The sequence below is a fragment of the Mchenga conophoros genome, linkage group LG14 (assembly GCF_057382185.1).
Source record: "Mchenga conophoros isolate Kocher_MC1m ecotype Shallow Benthic linkage group LG14, M_conophoros_male_GT1.1, whole genome shotgun sequence".
In the NCBI taxonomy this organism is placed as follows: Eukaryota; Metazoa; Chordata; class Actinopteri; order Cichliformes; family Cichlidae; genus Mchenga; species Mchenga conophoros.
This window is the reverse complement of record NC_140539.1, coordinates 38699970-38717977: the sequence shown is the minus strand read 5'-3', so window position 1 is coordinate 38717977 and position 18008 is coordinate 38699970. Positions and strand designations below refer to the sequence as shown.

Genomic DNA, 18008 nt, shown 5'->3' with positions numbered 1-18008 from the left:
GAATATTTTACAAACTGCTGTGAGACTGTTATTATCATAGTACAGCCAAATATTTTTGACACTGCCCCCTTATGACAGCAGATCCTCTCTGCAGTCCGTAGCTTCCAGCGAGCTACCAATGAGCTGCCTCCACTGAGCTATCATTTCCCCTTAAAGTGGACCTCAGAGCAACTGCAGTTCTGCAGGTTTCCAGTTGTGCTGAAAGAAAAACTGCAGCCATAATGTACACACAGTGAAGATGCAGTGTGGACACAAAAGGAGGAAATCCAGAGAAGATCTGAGCTTTTTGTGCATATTTCAAATTTAGGAGGAAGGGGCCACCTCACCCTGCACCCTTCTCTCTTTTTCTTCTTTTCTTGCATTGATGCTTTGCCCCCATTGTTCTCCGGCCTACACACACACACACACACACACACACACACACACACACACACACACACACACACACACAAAGATGGAAAACAATGCGTGAAGCGTGAATGGAGCAGCCACCACAGGGAGAGTTGTAAGCTGCTGGCGCACAGAGGAGCGCCGCTGACTATCTCACTCCATCTGCTCCCTTTGTCTCTCACTCATCTCTCTCTCTTTTAATTCAAAGTTTGCACGCGCATCCCTCGCACGAGGGATGGAGAGAGAAATCATTTTCACATTTTCTCAGAAACATTTTTTTTTGGGCAGTCTAAGGAGGTGGAGTCGGGTGAAGTGATGGTGGTGAGGGTGGAGATGATGGGGCTCCTGGACAAGGGGCGCAGAAGGGGTGGTTGCTAGGGGCAACCAAATAACGTTGAGAGGTGAACGGTGCGTGTGTGTGTGTGTGTGTGTGTGTGTGTGAGAGAGAGAGAGAGAGAGAGAGAGAGAAGAACCTGCCAACGTCCCGCTGCTCAACCCCTCGCGCCAATTTCATCTCACACAATTGGCTGAGCGAGAGAGAGAGAGAGAGAGAGCGACGACGCAGGCAGACGCGCGAGCGAGCAACAGAGAGAGAGAGAGAGAGAGGATGGCTGGTAGGATTTAGCCCCGGCAGCGTCTTTTCCCGTCCAACACAACAAGCTTATTACCTTTCTGTCCACGCGCCTGGAAACGGATTTACGCACACGAAAGGAGGTTTGTTTGCCTCTTTTATTTCTGCATTTCTCCACTCTGACCATCACTCTGCCGAGTGGCACATCTCTGGCGTCTTATTCATGTTTTCCTGCTCACCTCTTAATGAGCGGAGGCTTTTATTTCGGCTGCAGTTGGAGGCTACAGGTCGCAGGAGTGTGTTTAATGGCGATTAGCCGGCGGGTAATTAGCCTTTAACGGTCATATTAACCTGGTAGTAGTAGTGGTGGAGGTGGTGGTGGTGGCATGCGGGGCAGTGAGGGTGTGCTGATCTGGGGTCCTCGTGCGAGGGCTTGTTTTTGTCGGCGGTGACGGTTGCGGAGGGGGACAATGAGCGGGGGCTGTTGTTTGGCGACGTCGCGCGCGCTAGTGCCCAAAAAGCCTTTGATCCAATTGCGTCTGTTTGCAAAGAGACACGTTTATATATATTTATTTCCATAGATTTTTTTTTCTTTAATTGAGTTGGGGGGGGGGGGGGGGTGGAACACAGGATGGTTGCCGTGTTTTTGTGACGTTATGGAGCCTCACAGGAGCTGTGTGTGATAGGTGATGATACTCGCGCGGGGCTTGCGGTTGATACTTTGATGTCACACGGAGCTGTTAATGTCTCTCCGTGCTTCCACGCGGCTCCAAGGGGCGTTTGTTGCTCTCCGGGACGGAAGGTTAGGTCGGTCCCTGTGGCTCTGACATGTGTATCTGTCATCACCTACTTGCGCGCGCGCGCGCGCCTGTGTGTGTTTCTGTTTTGAGCGCGTGCAGTCTGGAGAATATCCTACCACAAAAATAAAATCAGTGAATTAGAACAAATAATAATAATTTAAAAAACAACCCGTCGAGGCGCGTGAGGTTGTTTACGCGCCCGGGCAGCAGCGAGCGCAATAAACACAGAATCTCAGTCTGAATGCGCGCGCAGGAAGAAAAGAGACTGGAAAGGGGGCGGGGAGGGGAGAGGGCGCGTGAGGGTCTTTAAGCCATTTTCGATGAAGCGCGTGTTTAAAAAAAAAAATGGTGCGCACATGGCGACAGACAGAATCACATCACAATCAGAGCCCAGCGTGCACGTGAGAAACGTAAACGAGGTCAGCGCGAGGAAAGCGGGAAAACTCGTGTATGTAGTGTCACTATCGGCTGTTTCCCGTCCTGTTGGCCCTGATGTGTCGAGGCTGGGGGTTAAAAGTGAGAAGTATGCCACTCTTTTCTTCTTCCAACAATAGACAACGACGTGCTTGTTGGGAATCTGGCGCTTCACTTGTTTTGCTCAGTGATGGATTCTCTGCGAGCCCCCCTCCCTCTGTTGTTGTTGATCGTAAAGCCATGAACCCCTCACTCATTTGCTGCTTATCTTGATTATGATTAAACTACCAGGTGGTGATTAATCGATCATTTAGCGGTTGTTTTGGGGGCCCATGTGCCGTCCATTGTTCCCTGTATAAAGCTTTTCATAAAGACACATTGAACTGTGTCGAGTTGGAGCTGAATGCGAATGTTTGCGCTGATATTTTTCTGTCCTTCCTGCATCGATGTGAAGTGTGTCTGCAGCAGGTGTAGTAAACACTGAAGTCTGCTGACCTTCTGCATCATCATGTTTTTATCGCTTTGTTCATATTTCTGCAGTGTTTCAGCTCTGATTTGGATTTTTTTACTACATAACTTACAGAATTATCCTTTAAAACTGCAACATGGTGGTAGGATTTTAAGCGTTTTCCCCTCCTTTGGTGTGTTTGGGAGGAAAGACGAAGGGGCACACGATTTAAAAACATGTCGCCATATTAGAAGCTTTTTTTGCCCCCCAAAATGGAGGGGGGAGGAGGCTCAGAGAGGAGCTCATTAGCAATGCAAATTAGTTTTTTTCCCCCTCTTCATCGGGGGCTCGGGCACCTGCTGTCTCGAGCATGCGCGCGGCTGGCTGGCTGGCTGGCTTCCTCCCCTCGTCGTCCTCCTCGGGCCTCGTGTGCGCGCCTCCCTCCCTCCTTCCCTCTGCCTCCTTCTCATTAGACTTATGTTCCATTTTCCACTGCGCGCACACGCTGCAGGAGCTTTGACGGATAAAGAATAAATAAATAAAATAAGAAGGAGGAGAGCTCGTGCACTCCTCTCTCTCTCATGCAGCTTCTAGCAGAACATGGTGGAAATAAACGGAGGAAAAGAGGGGAAATAAAAATGTGGGAGGACGGTTAGGGTTCAAGTTAAACTAGAAAGGGAAGAAGGACACAGAGCTAGGAGAAAGGAAAAAAGGAAGGAAAAGTGAAGAATGAGAGGTCACCTTATTTTAACTCAAATTTCACATTCACACAGGATAAAATATAGATAGTTGTGGTCTAACGCACATGTAGGGTTGTTTTATCTGCTTGGAAAGTCTGACGTCATACATTTACAGGTCCAAACGCTCCTTCAGGTTCTAAAATCAAACCAACCCTGAGACAGCACTCCAAATCCTTTCAGCTCCCTCTGACTGAAAGATGCTAAAAAAGAAGAAATTAAAGCATACAGCTGTGCTACAACAGTATTTTTATGTGATATAACACTGTTGCCTATTGTTACACGCATTTTTATGTATTTTGGGGTGCCATCAGGTGGTCTGGTGCACTGCTCCTTGCTAAATGGCGCTAGGAGAGCCAAGCGTCTCCTCGTTCAGACGGCTCATGTCTGAAATGACTGATTTGTCACAGCAGCAGATTAAATTTAGAGTTTGGTGTTTAGACTCCGGGCTTGCTGTTTTTTAATGATGGATGTAAACATTGGTGCATGATGAGTAAACGTCTGCCTGGAGGCTACAGGTGGATGCTGGGGTGGTGGAGGGGTTGAAACAAGTCAGAGGAAACTTTCAGTGTGAGTGTTTTTGGAGTTGTGATCAAAGTGAAGTGTGTTGTGACACAGGGCAGTATTTTTTATGTATTTTGTACTAAATTTAGCTTCCATAAGTTTATTAAGTACATTCAGTTTTAGTTTAGTTTTTAATAGATTATTAGAATATATATTGGTATTTATCAGGGAAAAAAATGTAGTAGTTACTTTAGTCTGAATATTAGTCATAAACTGAATTCTCACATAGTTTCTCCTGTTTCTGTTATATTTTTCTTTATATTTCTTATTTAATTTAAATGATACTCTTCTTATGACACATTGTTTAGTTTTATTTTGTTCACCTTTAGTTTAGTTTCAGTTAAATAGATTAATCTTCCTCACACAAATGCGTCAGTATATCCGTCCAACATCTATAGATTTATTGATTTTAGCGCCTGATATTTACCTGATGTTGCCTGGATTTTGTGGCTTTATAATATTTGCACATTACATAAAGAAAGAAGTAGAAGTGGAAAAACTAGAAAACCAAAATAAACATTAAAAATAATCAGAACTCAACAGTCAAAGTTAAAATATCAGCATCCAACCCAAACTCACAGTGTTTACATTTTACAAACAGGTTTAGTTTGCTTTTGCCGATGGGAGGAAACTGTTGTACATACCAGTATGAATAAATCTGCAGAATATTTGTATGTTTGCTGATATGGTTAAAGAATAAAACTGATGTCAGAATCTGACATTTATCACATAAATTTTTCATGAGATAAATGTTTAAAGATCTGAAAAAGCTAAAAGGCTGCAGTTTTTACATAACGATCAAAGGGAGGAAAAATGTCGCCATTAGCTTTGGTTGTTTTAAACATCGATGCTGGGGCAGAATTCATAGTAAACACTGATTCATTGACGCACAGAAGATGGAAATCTGGACTAGAGCCCCGTGTTTTGATCGGTATTGGCCTTGTCCACTGACATCGGCACAGAATAAAACGGCATTTACTGAAGTCAGAGCCGATGTCAGTTGCGTTACATCAGTTTTTCACCAAATTAATGGCATTTAGTAAATATTTATGATTAAGATTTCTCTGTTTGTCTGCAGGAAAGGGGGATAAATAATAATCACTAATAGAGAGAGAGAGATGTCAGCTATTGGTCCAGTTGTGATGTCACACCCAGTTCTGATTTTTCTTACAAAAATCTGTGTATAACATGTCGAACGTTTAGTTTGACCTTTGACCCTAGGCTGCTCATCGTTGCACAGTCAGTATAACGTTTAAAAACATATTTCAAGTTTTGACTCAGTACCAAGACGATATGGTCACCTTCAGCACACACGCAGTCCCAGCTTGTGTCAGAAAGAAGACTAATTAGCTGATAAGCAAAGGTTAATGGGCTGAATGATGAATGGGAGATAAATGAACGAACGCAGGAGACGAGAAGACGGGACGACGAAGATGAACGATAGACAAAAATGACAAATTATTGTTGGGGTTAAAATGGCGAAAGTAAGAAGAGAAATGGGCAGGAAGCAATGACGAGGAGCAAAAGGATGGATGATGGCTTATACGTGGAGGAACATGCATAAAGGAAAGGAGAGAGCGATGCAGAGGATGGCACGGCAAATTAAAGAGACAGAAAAAGAAGAAAAGGGTAAGAATGAGGAGAAGAAATGAGGTTAAGAAGGAGAAAGAAGGCACAAAAGGAAACAGGAAGATGTTAACAATGAAAGATGGAGCAGAAGGATATTAGGAGCCAAAGAGACAGTGAGGAAAGGAGTGAAGAAATAAGAGAAGGGTAATAAATGGAAGGAAGGGAGGAATGAGAAGTGGTGAAGGAGGTCTCATTTAGAGGAAGATTAAAGGAGACAAAATAGTTGAGGGTGATAATGATCAATCAGTGAGTGAAATATAAATGACAGAAGTTTTGTGGGAACCCAGGACGCTGTGTTCAGCATCACGTATCGCAGCTAACCGCGAACAATCAGCGAGGAAAATGGATCTATAGATGCCGAACGCGGCGAGCGCAGAGGAGGGGATTGTTTCCTCTGGTCACGCGTGGATCATGTGGTTGTTTTAAATTCAGTGAAATGCACAACATGTGCAAAGTCTTCGCTTTACTGTCATGCAAGACTACGATGGATCCACGAGTTTCTCCGTATACGCTCATCTTTACCATTAAAAGGTCACCTGTTTAGCATCGATGGGAAATCATTGGGATACGGCTAAACCCTGATTTCTGATTAGCTTAGTCATGCTCATTTTTTAAACTTCTCACCTTACAGCGTATTCTTTTTCAGTATGTTTGATTTATGTAATGCTCTGCATGTCTGCAGCGATGTATCTGCAGCATCGCTCTGGTAGGTCAGGAACAGAGTTTAGGATGTGAAGTGTCTGACCAGCGCTGCGTTTCTGGGTCGGATACTGATTGATTGATATATTAGCTTATGCATTGCTCATTTTTTGGTATTAGCATTGTGATTGCGAGCTAGTTGGCACATCACATACTCCCCCTGAAAGTGTGACATGTTGACAGCTTTCGTCAGACATCACCTGTGGCTTAGCAAAGGTGCCAGCTGACACAGCAGCGTTGGATGCAGGGAGACCTGCAAGGTGCACACTGGAAAGCTGTAGTAGTGGTGAGGAAGTTTTGGCTCTAAAAACTGCCTGGTCAGGTGGAGGAAACAGTACTGGGTTAGATTGTAATGTTGTAGGCTGCATATAAGAATTAGACATAAACATTAGAGGACCTGCATTAGCTTCATTTTTCAGTCAAAAAGGTTGCTGTTTGATTCAGATCTGTCCCTTTGATGAAAAATGATGAGTTTGGAATGACCGCCCTGTCACCTTAACTCCCCAGAACGAGAACGGGCTGGTTAGCAACTTAAGGTGAAGACGCAGCTCGACTCACTGTCGTCTGAGCTGCAGATTCCAGCGTGTGCTGCAGATAAGTTAAAGAGTTAAAAACACTGAAGTGAATGGACGTGGATGTGACAGCGCCATTTCTAAAGCACCCCAGTCATAAGGGTTTTATATTGGCACATACTGGATGACACAGACACTCAGGTGTCTGGATTTGGGCTATAAATAAACTGGATTTTCAAAGCTGAAGAATATATGAGTAAGGAAATATTTAACTTAATTTAACTAAAGTCCAAACACGATGTCTTTAAGGAATGCTCTGCTGCATTTTGTTCACATTCCTCTGAGAATTTAACATTTTAAGAAGAGTTAAAATCTTTTGAAGAGATAACATTAGAAAAGGTGCAGAATTAACCAGAAACTCTCAAACTTTCTTTTAATAATCACCCCCTTGTTTCTTTGAATATTTGTGGTTGTTGAGACTGTTCATCCAACAAAACAAGTGATTTGGGGAAGTTTTGAGATGTTCCAGAACAAACTGGGAATAACTAAAAACAACAGCAACCTGCACCTCCGCAGCAGGTTTTGGCTCGTCGAGGTGGCTGTTTGTGTGTTGATGCTGAATGGCTGATATGAAGAGATTATTTGACCAGAAAATAAAATGTGGCGGAAAAAAAGAAAACCTCTGCTGGAAAGACTTAAGAGATAACATCAAATCGGTATTAAGCTACGCAGACAGATAGCGCTGCCATGGATAAAATATTTAGCTGGATTTCCAAATCAGCCTTTCCCCCCCACATTACTCTGAGAGTGTGTGTGTGTGTGTGTCTCCCCCCAAATCCTACCCAGCATGCCTGCGGAAAACAGGGTCAGGCCGGAGAAAAAAGAGAACGAGAGCGAGCACATGATGGGCAGATAAAGGCTCGTCTGTGTCAGAGGGAGAAGAGAGCAAGGAGGAGGAGGAGGGCAGGACGATGAAGGGGCCTCTCTGTTGAAGGAGGGAGTTCAGGCTCTATAGAAATCTCCCATGGCGGACAGAAACAAGGCATTTAGTCTGTGAGTCGGCCTCTGGAACGCCATAATAGGCTCTTATAATGATGCCACTATGGACAGGGACGAGAAAACACAGAATGTCCCTTTAAACTGAGCTTTTGGTGAGAAATGCCTGTAGTGTGAAGGAGGTGGATGAGCTGTTGGAGGGCCTGCAGTAACATGGACTCTCTGTTAAAGTCGACTTATCCTACTTTTCCTTACTTCATGGGCAAAGTTTTGAATACTGAGGTCAGAGTATGTACACGTAATCCCTGAAACCGAAGGTCAGACTTCTCTCTGCTCCCAGTGCTCAGTGTTTTACTCTTAGATGTCACAGACAGCAGATTTCCTCAATATGGTCATTCACGCAGAGAAGCCACGCCCACCTGCAGTATAGACTTGCTTACGAGGGGCAGCCAATGAAAGGAAAATATGACAGATTTTTCTCCCAGGATTCAAAGTTTAAAAAAATATGTGAGTTATTAATTATGGGTGCCTAATGAATGGGTTTTAAGAATGCATGGTGAGTAAAAAGTGGATTGAAAGAAATTGATTAAAATCCCCAAAGAGGATACAGTCTGAGGAAAAACATAAATCTACCCAGATTAAATTTATCTGTAAGTGTATCAAAGATTAATTTCATGAGTTGTGCTGAAATAACACTGAGCAAAGAAAAGAAAATCTTCCACTGTGACTATTAAATCATTAAATAGACCGAATATGCTTTTCTCTGTGATTTTTGTGAGGCACAGCCAATCAGAAGACAATCGGCTTAAAGGAGGAGGAGCTAAAACAGCTTGTTTTAAATAGAATGAACTGAGTTCCCTCAGAACTGAGAAGGATTATTTTGAGTTGTGAATCATGCAAAGCTACTCTATTAGGACTTCCAAGCATTGTTTGGGGAATTTGGTTAATGCTCACACGTGAGTTCTCGTATATTCACTTAATGAGCAACTGGTCTCTTTGGAAGAGAACTTAATTGGAAGTTAATAAGTGTTAACTGGAAATGTTATAGGTTTGCAAAAATTACATATTAAGTTTGGATTCCTGTGTTGAACCTTGAATATAAATCATTCTGTCGTTAAAGAAGAGAAGCAGGGCTGATGGTTGGAGAAACTTGCCTATTGTTCAGATAATGTGGGAAGTAGTTTCACAGTTGGAATTACAGTGGATGTTTTTCATTGTCCACGATGCATCTGTGCTTCCAGTCGCCCACGCTTCCTTCACGCCAAGCTTCAAACAGAAGATGCTGTCGTTTTGGTCTTTTCTGCAGCTTCGAATTTGAACGTAAAATAAAAGGCTGACTTCTGAGAGAACGTCACATCTGTACAGCCTGGATTTCATTTTGACTTCTATAAAGAAAAACCTTTATTCTTCTCAGACTGTCAACAAATATCTGACCAGATAGAGGAAAATTCCTTCTTCCCAACTAGTGAATGATATGTTTTATTAGGACGAGCAGACAGCAGCTTCAGATCCAGGTATCCATTTAAATGAAGTCAGGAAATATACCGACTTATTATCAGTCACGTATTTCATATGTGAAATATCGTCAACACTTTTCACAGGATTCTACATTAAATGTGTGTTTGTAACATGGTGAAAAGCTGTTTTCCTATTTAATTCAATTCAGTTCGGTTTAATTTACACGGCACCAAATCACAACAACAGTTGCCTCAAGGCACTTTACATTGTGAGGTAGACCCTACAATAACACATACAGAGAAAAACCCAACAATCATATGACCCCCTATGAGCAAGCACTTCCAGGTGTGCCTCAAGATTTTATGACATATTCATTATAATGCATTTTAAAGATAATGATATATGTATAGAAAACATTGTTTAAATCACTTCTGTCAGAGGGAAGTTTGGTCTGTTGGTTCACTGGTGGATGGTGGAAATTATGGGAGGGTAACACACATGCTCTGAACCACAAATAAGGTGCAGATGATCCACTGCCTAAAGAATAGAAAGGAAGTAAGTCCACTAAAGTGGAATATTAATGCTTTGATTGGACATTTGAATGGGATATCAGTCCGATCCTGTCTTAAAAAGTTGGTTCAATTGACATTATTTGATTTCGTCACCTCGGATCAGCTCCACAACGTGTCTGTGAGGAGCAGTAAAGGAAGATAAACTCCGAGTCAGAGGAGGAAAGTCAATAACAGCAGTTTCCTAATGACTCTCAAAGTTGAAATCAAACTATCAAATTTGTTGAATAACATTAAAATATTTTTGTTCCTAGTCTCTGCTTGACAGTCGGGGTTACAGCTTTTTAATTTGACACCATTATTACAGAACCCAGCATGAGCAGATACCAGAAGCAAAGGTATCAGTATTGGACCTGGAAAAAAATTGGATTGGTGCATCCCTAACTTGGACACCAAACACCCTTTCTATTCATAGGAGGGCTGAATCTGAACCAGACACAGGAAGATTGTTAATTAGACTGTGTCAGAGTGTGAGGTGATGCAGGCAAAGAGGAAGGCATCAAATCTGAATTTTGCATATGTGAGTACTGGTGTGATATGGTCAGAAAAGGTTTCACCTTTGTTGTGTTTAAAATATTGACAAATGATTAACAGCAAAGACGGAAAACACCGGGTCCAAATTCCAAGAGGGTCCATGCAGAGTGTTTGAGTCGGCCTTTCAGCTCTCCTGTGAAGGACTTCATCAGCTTCTAAAGCTGAAGATGCCGTTCAGATGAAACTTTTGCAGAGGACATAAGTTTGTCCAGTTTGTCTTGAGTCAAGCATATTAGCCCATCGTGACCTGCATGGACCTACACACATATGTCTACAAGGAGAACCTCACACAGCTCTAACAGATCAATACAAACAATGAGCCGACAGCTCTGTTTCTTTTTTGTCTCCCAGATTGTGTGTTCATACTCTCCGGGTGTGGTGCAGATAAAATAAAACTCCTGATTTCAGCTTGTAAGAGAACCAGGAAGTAAAAACAGACCTTAAACTCTGACTTCACTGTGCATGGACAGTTTGGCCTCTGAGACTTCCTCCACTTGGCTAAATTAATGAATAACTTTCTCAAACAGAAACCGTCACTGTAGTTCTTCAGTTAAAATGTAAACCGTGCTGTTAATCAAGCTGCAAGTGAAACAGCAGAGTCCGAAGTTACAGCAGTGCCCCGGAGATATAAATTAATCTTAAATACTGTCCTTACTCCTTGCTTGGCATCAGCCCAAATTAGTCTGGATTAGGACTGCTGTCTCCATCCTTCTTAAGATGGTGTGACAGAGACTTCCCCCTTTTAGGTTTTACTGGCTGTCAGAAGATTTTAGTGAGTTCAGACTCTAATGTCTGTGCCGTCTCCAAAAACTGCATTTTTCTTTTAGTGGGTGCATAACAGTAAAGGTAATTATTCAGTTAGCTTTACTGGTATTCAGTTATTCAATTCCATATTTTTATTCATGTACTGTATCAGAGCAGCTTTGCATTATTCACTGTTCAAAATAATCCTTGTGTGTCTTGTACTCGGTCTAAGTGCAACCACTCAATTCATCTTCTGTCTGACAGAAGTTGTTCTAGTCCCTCCCCCTTTTGGGATAACTTTTTTTCTGATGGGCAGTTCCATTCATATCTACATACCTGCCAGTCCAGACGATAGAGTGGTTGAGCTGATGTATCAGTATGTCCCGACAGCTAACATACAACAAAAAGTCATTATGTCCGCTTTTCTTCATCGAGTTCTTCGCCTTTCTCAACAGAACTCCATCTGGAACTGATTTAAACACAGAATGACTACACAGGGCTCGCAAAATCGCTAGCCCGACGTCCCGGGGCTAGTGATTTTTTCAGTCGGGCTACCAAAATCTATCTCTGCCCTGCCCGTCGGGCTATTGTAGGAAGGAAAAATATATGTCAATGCTTTTGCATTCTTTCAGAAATGTAGCTGGGTAATTATGTCATTGGCATCGGTGAGCCACTGTCAATATGTGACATATTGAAGTCGCGTTTGAATTTGCGCTTGTTTTTTTGCTTTCACTTTGCAATCGTGCGAACTGTGTATAGAGAGCGACAGCACTGATCTGTGAGTGATGATAATTTGTGCACCAATTCCTCTGACATCGTCTTATTAATTGTTAGCTTACTATGCAAACATGACAAGTGAAATCTCCCGCAGCTTAAACATGTGAGAGGTTGATCGCGCAGAGAATCGCTGAGCTTATGTGAGTGCCTGTGTAAAAGTAGCAGTATATATATTTTAGTTCTGCTGAGCCAAATAAGACAGGTCAGGGTGAAGAAGTGACAGCCAAAGAAAAGCTTACCACAAAACGGAGAAGTTATGACAAATCAGACTATAAGGCAAAAAGAAAGTGCAGCTTTATGGTTTCATGGACAAAAGAATTTCTGTGGCTGCAATATGATGAGCTAAATAACCAGGGCTGCACATAAGTGGTCCGCAGGTGCGCATTCGCTGTCAAAATAAAAAACAATATAAGAAGTTGCAACGCGTGTTTGCATACATAAGATTTTCTGGAGGAGGACAGACATTTGTTTAAAACTCTTAAAGATGTCGAAGAAGCTCCTTTAAGCAATTACTTTGGTTTTCCTCCACCTCCAAAGAAATGTCAGAAGGAGTCCCAACCACAAAAGAAGCGCGTATTCTCGGAAAAGTGGTTGCAGGAGGTGAGCTGGCTTCAAACAAATGATGAACGCACAGATGTGGTGCAGAATGTGCCGTGAAAATCCCACTCTAGGACAAAAACAGCTTTTTATATGGACGCAAACGCGCGTTGCAACTTCTTATCTGGTGCGCGTCTTTTATTTTGACAGCGAATGCGCACATGCGGACCACTTATGTGCACCCATGTAAATAACATAATGTTCTGCCGGGTGTGTTGTTGGTTTTCTCTCGATTTCTGAGTCGACAAGCGCCTTTGTTACTGGGACCAGTCATTTTAAGAAAGGCCCCCAATAGAACCCATGAGAAATGCATTATTGCTCAGTCTGCAATATCTTTCCCAGAACAAACACCAATTGCAAATAACAGACTAAAAATAAACCTGAAAAATCTGTTTAGAACAGCTACTATGTTGCAAAGAGTGAACGACCACTGGCACAATGTAGCAGTCTTTGCAAACTTCAAAAAGCAAATGGCCTCGATCTTGGTTCCACTTGTCTCTTACCCGTGACTTCAGTGGAAATTTCAGATTCAGGATCTGACACAGACGGATTCATGTCCTACACAGTTCTTACAAGTTCATAGAAATTTCTGTTCAATTAGAACCAAGTATTTGAGTTGATGATTGTAATTTTTATACAATGTTGTAATTTGTTTTTCAACAATTTTTTGATTAATGTTTTGTTTCCTTTACAATATTATACTTTAATGTATAATATTGTAAAGGAAACAAAACAGGAAACAAAAAATTGCTCTCTTTCTTTTTTTTTTTATTTATTCGGGCTACTTATATTTATTTTGGGCTACCAAAAACTGAAGAGTCCCTGCCCGAAGGGCTACCAGGGACTTTGAAATTTTGCGAGCCCTGCTACAAGTTGCAGCTTTTTAACCTCTAGTGTCGAATCACTGCAAAACGTAAACGCAGCACGACACAGATTTCTGTGCCATGGGTCTGAGTCTGGACACTGGTGACATTAGTTTGACTCCACTGTGGCCTTTTCTGCTGCTACCAGGGTCACAGCTGCCACAGAGGACTTCACGTTCGTGTCCTCTGAAAGTTTCTGGCAAAGCGAAAATGATCCATCGAGGTTTTTAAAGATGGTGAAACACGATTAAACAAAAGGCATTTTAGTGTTGTCCGCTTTGAAGATGAGCCCCTTCTCACCAACTTTTAACCAACCTGCAGGCCCGAAAAAGCCAACACTGAAGTGCAGTTTCTCTAATGACCACTAGAGGCTGCCTCCAAATCTTCAAAATGCTACCCTTCAGCCTTCTAGTAGTTGCACCTGTGGTATCAATTGAAAGTCCTTGGTAACCTTAACACAGCTGAAGTGCTAAAGTTCAAAGTAATCCTTATTTACCGTCACATTAAAGGCTTTAATGGACCTTCATGAACTGCTGTGAGAGTTTGTTGGAATGAACCTGCTGCACAAATGTTCAAGAAAGCTGAGCAAGGGTCACATGTCAGATGATTTTCGGATACATTTTGGATCAATTGTGTTTGTTAGACTTGATTTTGATTAAACCAGCAGAAACTGCTGGTTCTGCTGCAAATCCATTTAAACAAGTTTTTATGTCAACACTGAAGATGTGTGAGGGAAGTCCTTCACAGGCAAACCCGTGTGAGGACACTGTGTGGTCTCTGCTGCTCCTGCAGATGGATCTAACATGCTTAAAGCATGTGCCGTGTCATTTGAAACTTTATGGCTCAGCGAAATCGTCCTGTCTCTTGACCCTCTGCACTCTGTGGTCAGAGATGAAGGTTAGTGTCAGAGCCAGACACCTGCCTGGAGTTGAACTGTTTTACCTTCGGCAGACAGGGTGAAGGTGACGGTGGTCCCGCGGCCCCACTGTGCATCAGGGTAGCATTTTAGATCAGAGAGCTTGTTTCATGGTTTTAATTTTAACGGCAATAAGGTCTGCGCTCAGTGGCTGTAAGGCCGGTGGTGGGGTATAAGAATAAGTCTGTCCTTTCTACTTCAGGTTCACCGGAGGCTTTAAAAAAGATGGTGGTCTGGGTTAAAACAAACCCCGTGTCACAAACCAAATCGTCCATCTGTATACGTGTGGTTACACATGTGCAAAACAGCACTAGTGTAGCTTTTTAAGAGCCAGTGTGCTTCATAGACGTTTCAGTTCAGTTTTATTTACATAGCACCAAATCACAGCAGCAGTCACCTCACGGTGCTTTACACTGTAAGGTAAAGAACCTGCTATAATGCAGAGAAAGCCCCAACAATAAAAAAGGGGCTTCCATTGAGCAAGGCGACAGCGGGACAGAAAAACTCCCTTTTAACGGGATACACCTCTGACTGAACCAGGCTCAGGGACTCATCTGCTGCGGGACAAAGGACACTAAACATATTCTCTCATATCTTCATTTTCTTTGGTAAAACGTTGGCTCTGCTGTGCAAAACTGGCCCTGCCTTCCTGGATTTGATTATTTCTCACTGAGAGGCGTTGCTATCAAATCCAACAACCTTGAGTTTCAGGGCAAACTGTTTAACATGTCAGCATTCGGGGGATATTTACCCTCTTTTGTGGGCTCTTTTAAACTGAAGGATGAATCAGGAGGACAGCGGTGTCTTGTCTTTCTCTGCTCTTGTAGTGGTTGAATGGGTTGCTGTGTTGTTATTGCATTTCTGCAGATGTCACGGCCCTGTGGAGACTTAACACTGTACGTGTGATCTGTTTTTAATCCACAGTAGTAATGTGTTTTCCCCCCTCTCTCTCTTTATCTGCCTTGTAGCTACTCTCCTTTTTGCAGCTCTTTGGCAGATTGAGCTGAACTGAAGGGTTTTTGATTCAGCATTGTGCCCTCATTACCATGCAGACCTATATTTTCAAAATACAATTCCCTAATTATCCGTGCTGTCGTAGTTCTGCATCAGGAGCAGGAGGGGTGCTCTGAAAAGGCTTTCATGTGCAGCGCAGTGAGGGTCCCGTTATTCTCAACTCCTTCATCAAAAAAGAAAGAAAGATTTGTGTGTGCTGGTTCAGATGAGAGCGTTTGTTCCTGGTTATTCAGGGAAAGAAAGGGCAGGAAGTCTTGCATTTTTGGGAGGATTGTTGAAGAACTGCAGCTGTTTGGTTTTTTTTAAAGGACCACCTATGAAAGTACAAATGAACAAGGGCCCAGCCAGCGGTGCATTACATGGATGGATGGCACTAAAAATTGATATTTAGGTTCAAACGGTTAACTCATTGGCCAAGCTTCTTCTTCTGTAAATGCAACACCCTGAGAACTTTCTCATTTTCCTGACACAGGTGGATGCAAGGCTAGAAGATGAGCAGCCAACTGTCCTGCATGGTGGTGTGACCCTTTAAAGTTTACCCAGAATGCATTTTTTGAGGTGAAAACAGATTGAATTGGGTGACAATGCTTGTTTCTATTCCTTTGCAGACATTAGGGGCCAGATTTACTAAACGGGGCAAAGTATCACAAAAGCCCAAATAGTTGTGATTTTATGGGGGATTTAAAGAAATTGTGCCGTTGTCTAAATCCAGGTACTGTTAGTTCACTTCAAAATCAACAAATAAGTATTTAAATCAGTCTGCACACTGGATTTAAATATTCTTCCCCTGATATTTCGCAGCTTGAGAAAGGAAGTCCCAGAAACACACATCCAATAGGGTCAGCTGCAGAAAGCTCTGAATTCTCAGCTCTTACAGTCTTGTAGCTGCGCTGTCTTTGTAAATACAAACTTCTGCTTTTTGTCCTGGCACAGTACGCTAGGAAATCCTAAACATTGTTCTTGTTTAACTGCGTTGTATAGCACTAAATTTTGAAAGACCAAAACCAACAGTGTGCTCCTCTGGTATTCACAGGAGAAAGCCCTGCAGGTTTTCCTGTTGCTTTTCATTCTTGCTGTTGAATTTACAGACAGGACGTCACCACACATATCCTTACAGTCAAATATTCAAAAACAAAGGGGAGATAAAGACATAAATGGAGGCAACTCTCAGACAGCAGCAGAGAGACTGTGTGGTCCCATGGGCTGAATCCAGTTTAAATTGGCTGCTTTCCTCGCTCAGGATTAGACCTGGGCTTAATACCTTTACACTAAAAGGCCTTTCCGTTCTCTCCGAGGGCAATCTGCTGCAGGAACACACCAGGCTTTTAATCCACAACAACAACAACAAGTGCGTGGCTGAAGCTGGCGGAGGCGGATCGCACCACGACGAGCTCAAAGTCTAGTTTAAAAAATAACAGAAATCTGGGAAATTATTAGACAGAGTAAATCGGTTCTTATGCAAACGAGGAAGGGGTTTCTGTTTCTGGCAGCCATCTTTGTTTTGGTCAAGGAAGGTGCAGCTTATGGGGAGCTTTCAAGTTCTTTAACAACAACCGGACACGGGAGACTGGTGCCAATTAGATAAGTTCATTGACACAGATTGAATCAAGAACTGGTCTAAAAGCAGATTATTTCTTCTTCTATGGTTCTTTAATGTGAAGGTGCTGTTTTCCTCGCTGGTAACTGGAGTATCTTTGGATTTTGGTTGGATAAAATGGAGAATCTGAAGACTCCAGTTTGTTTTTATTTGACTTTATGATTGTGTCATGCAAAAACACCACCATGTCCAACTGTAAACCCCCCAAGACACAATCAAGAAGAAACTGCAGCCATGCTATGAATATTACAGAGTACTCACACAACCTGCATGTTTGTAAATCTGATGATTTTATGGGTAAGAGGAAGGATTCCTGTTACAGACCATTATCTTATTAACAGCTTGCCGTAACGTCATGTTCATGGCTGAAGTTTTACTTGATCCAAGTACGTTTGTTATGTTGTTAAAAAATATTTCAACAAGTTCTCTTAAAACAAGTCAATAACTTTATCCTAATTATGTTTCATTTTAAATTATTAACACACTGTAGCAGAGCAGTAATGTTGCTGCGATTCACGCTCAGCTCCCAGGCGACCTGTGAATCCGCCAAAAAAATAAAGACTTGCTGTTTTTAAATGTTCATATTCATACAGTCGTGGGCAGCAGCCTGCAGTTAATTGCATTAGTGACTAGTGACGTGAACTAGCCTTCGAAACATTTCAGAATTGGTACGAAGCAAGCGAGCTCTGCTGAGCTTAAGTCCGAGTACCGGAGGAAGCAGTGCAGTAAAGCTGCAGCAGTGCAAACTGAAATATGACTGAATTTTTATGTTTTCATTTGATAACTCAGAAAATGCATATTTACACTTTTCTGTTTGGTCCTAATTGGCTGTTAAGCCTGTTTGAACATGGGTTGGAAAATGTGTTTGTCTCTTTCTTGTCCGTTTATCGCAGAGAATATTGAAGCTGCATTTCACGTTGAGCTTGATCTTCTCCATCTTCAGGCTGTCGTCCGAATCGCAGCAACTGAGCTGGTTTTTTGCTGTCATAATTTTAGTGGTTATGATGTCTGTGAAGCGGGCAGCACTCAGTTATTTTGCAGGTGAGCAAAATGATGTGACGTCCTGCTGTTATGTGAGCGTGCTCAGAGCCTGAGGCCCGGGTTAGCAAAGGAAGCCGATGCTCATGTTTGGGGTGCCGTCATCTCTGACTGGGTTTTAGATTTCAGCAGCAAACCAGT

The 18008-nt window shown here is 42.5% G+C and overlaps 1 protein-coding gene across 1 annotated transcript in view; it reads left to right on the top strand.

The window, feature by feature from the left end:
* The first annotated feature begins 841 nt into the window (after positions 1-841).
* The window catches only part of LOC146560363 (uncharacterized), a 40051-nt gene continuing 22884 nt past the window's right edge, over positions 842-18008 (top strand). The window contains exon 1 of the mRNA XM_085244434.1: positions 842-1104. The gene's annotated coding sequence lies outside the window, so the exon portion shown is untranslated. The remainder of the gene's footprint in view (positions 1105-18008) is intronic.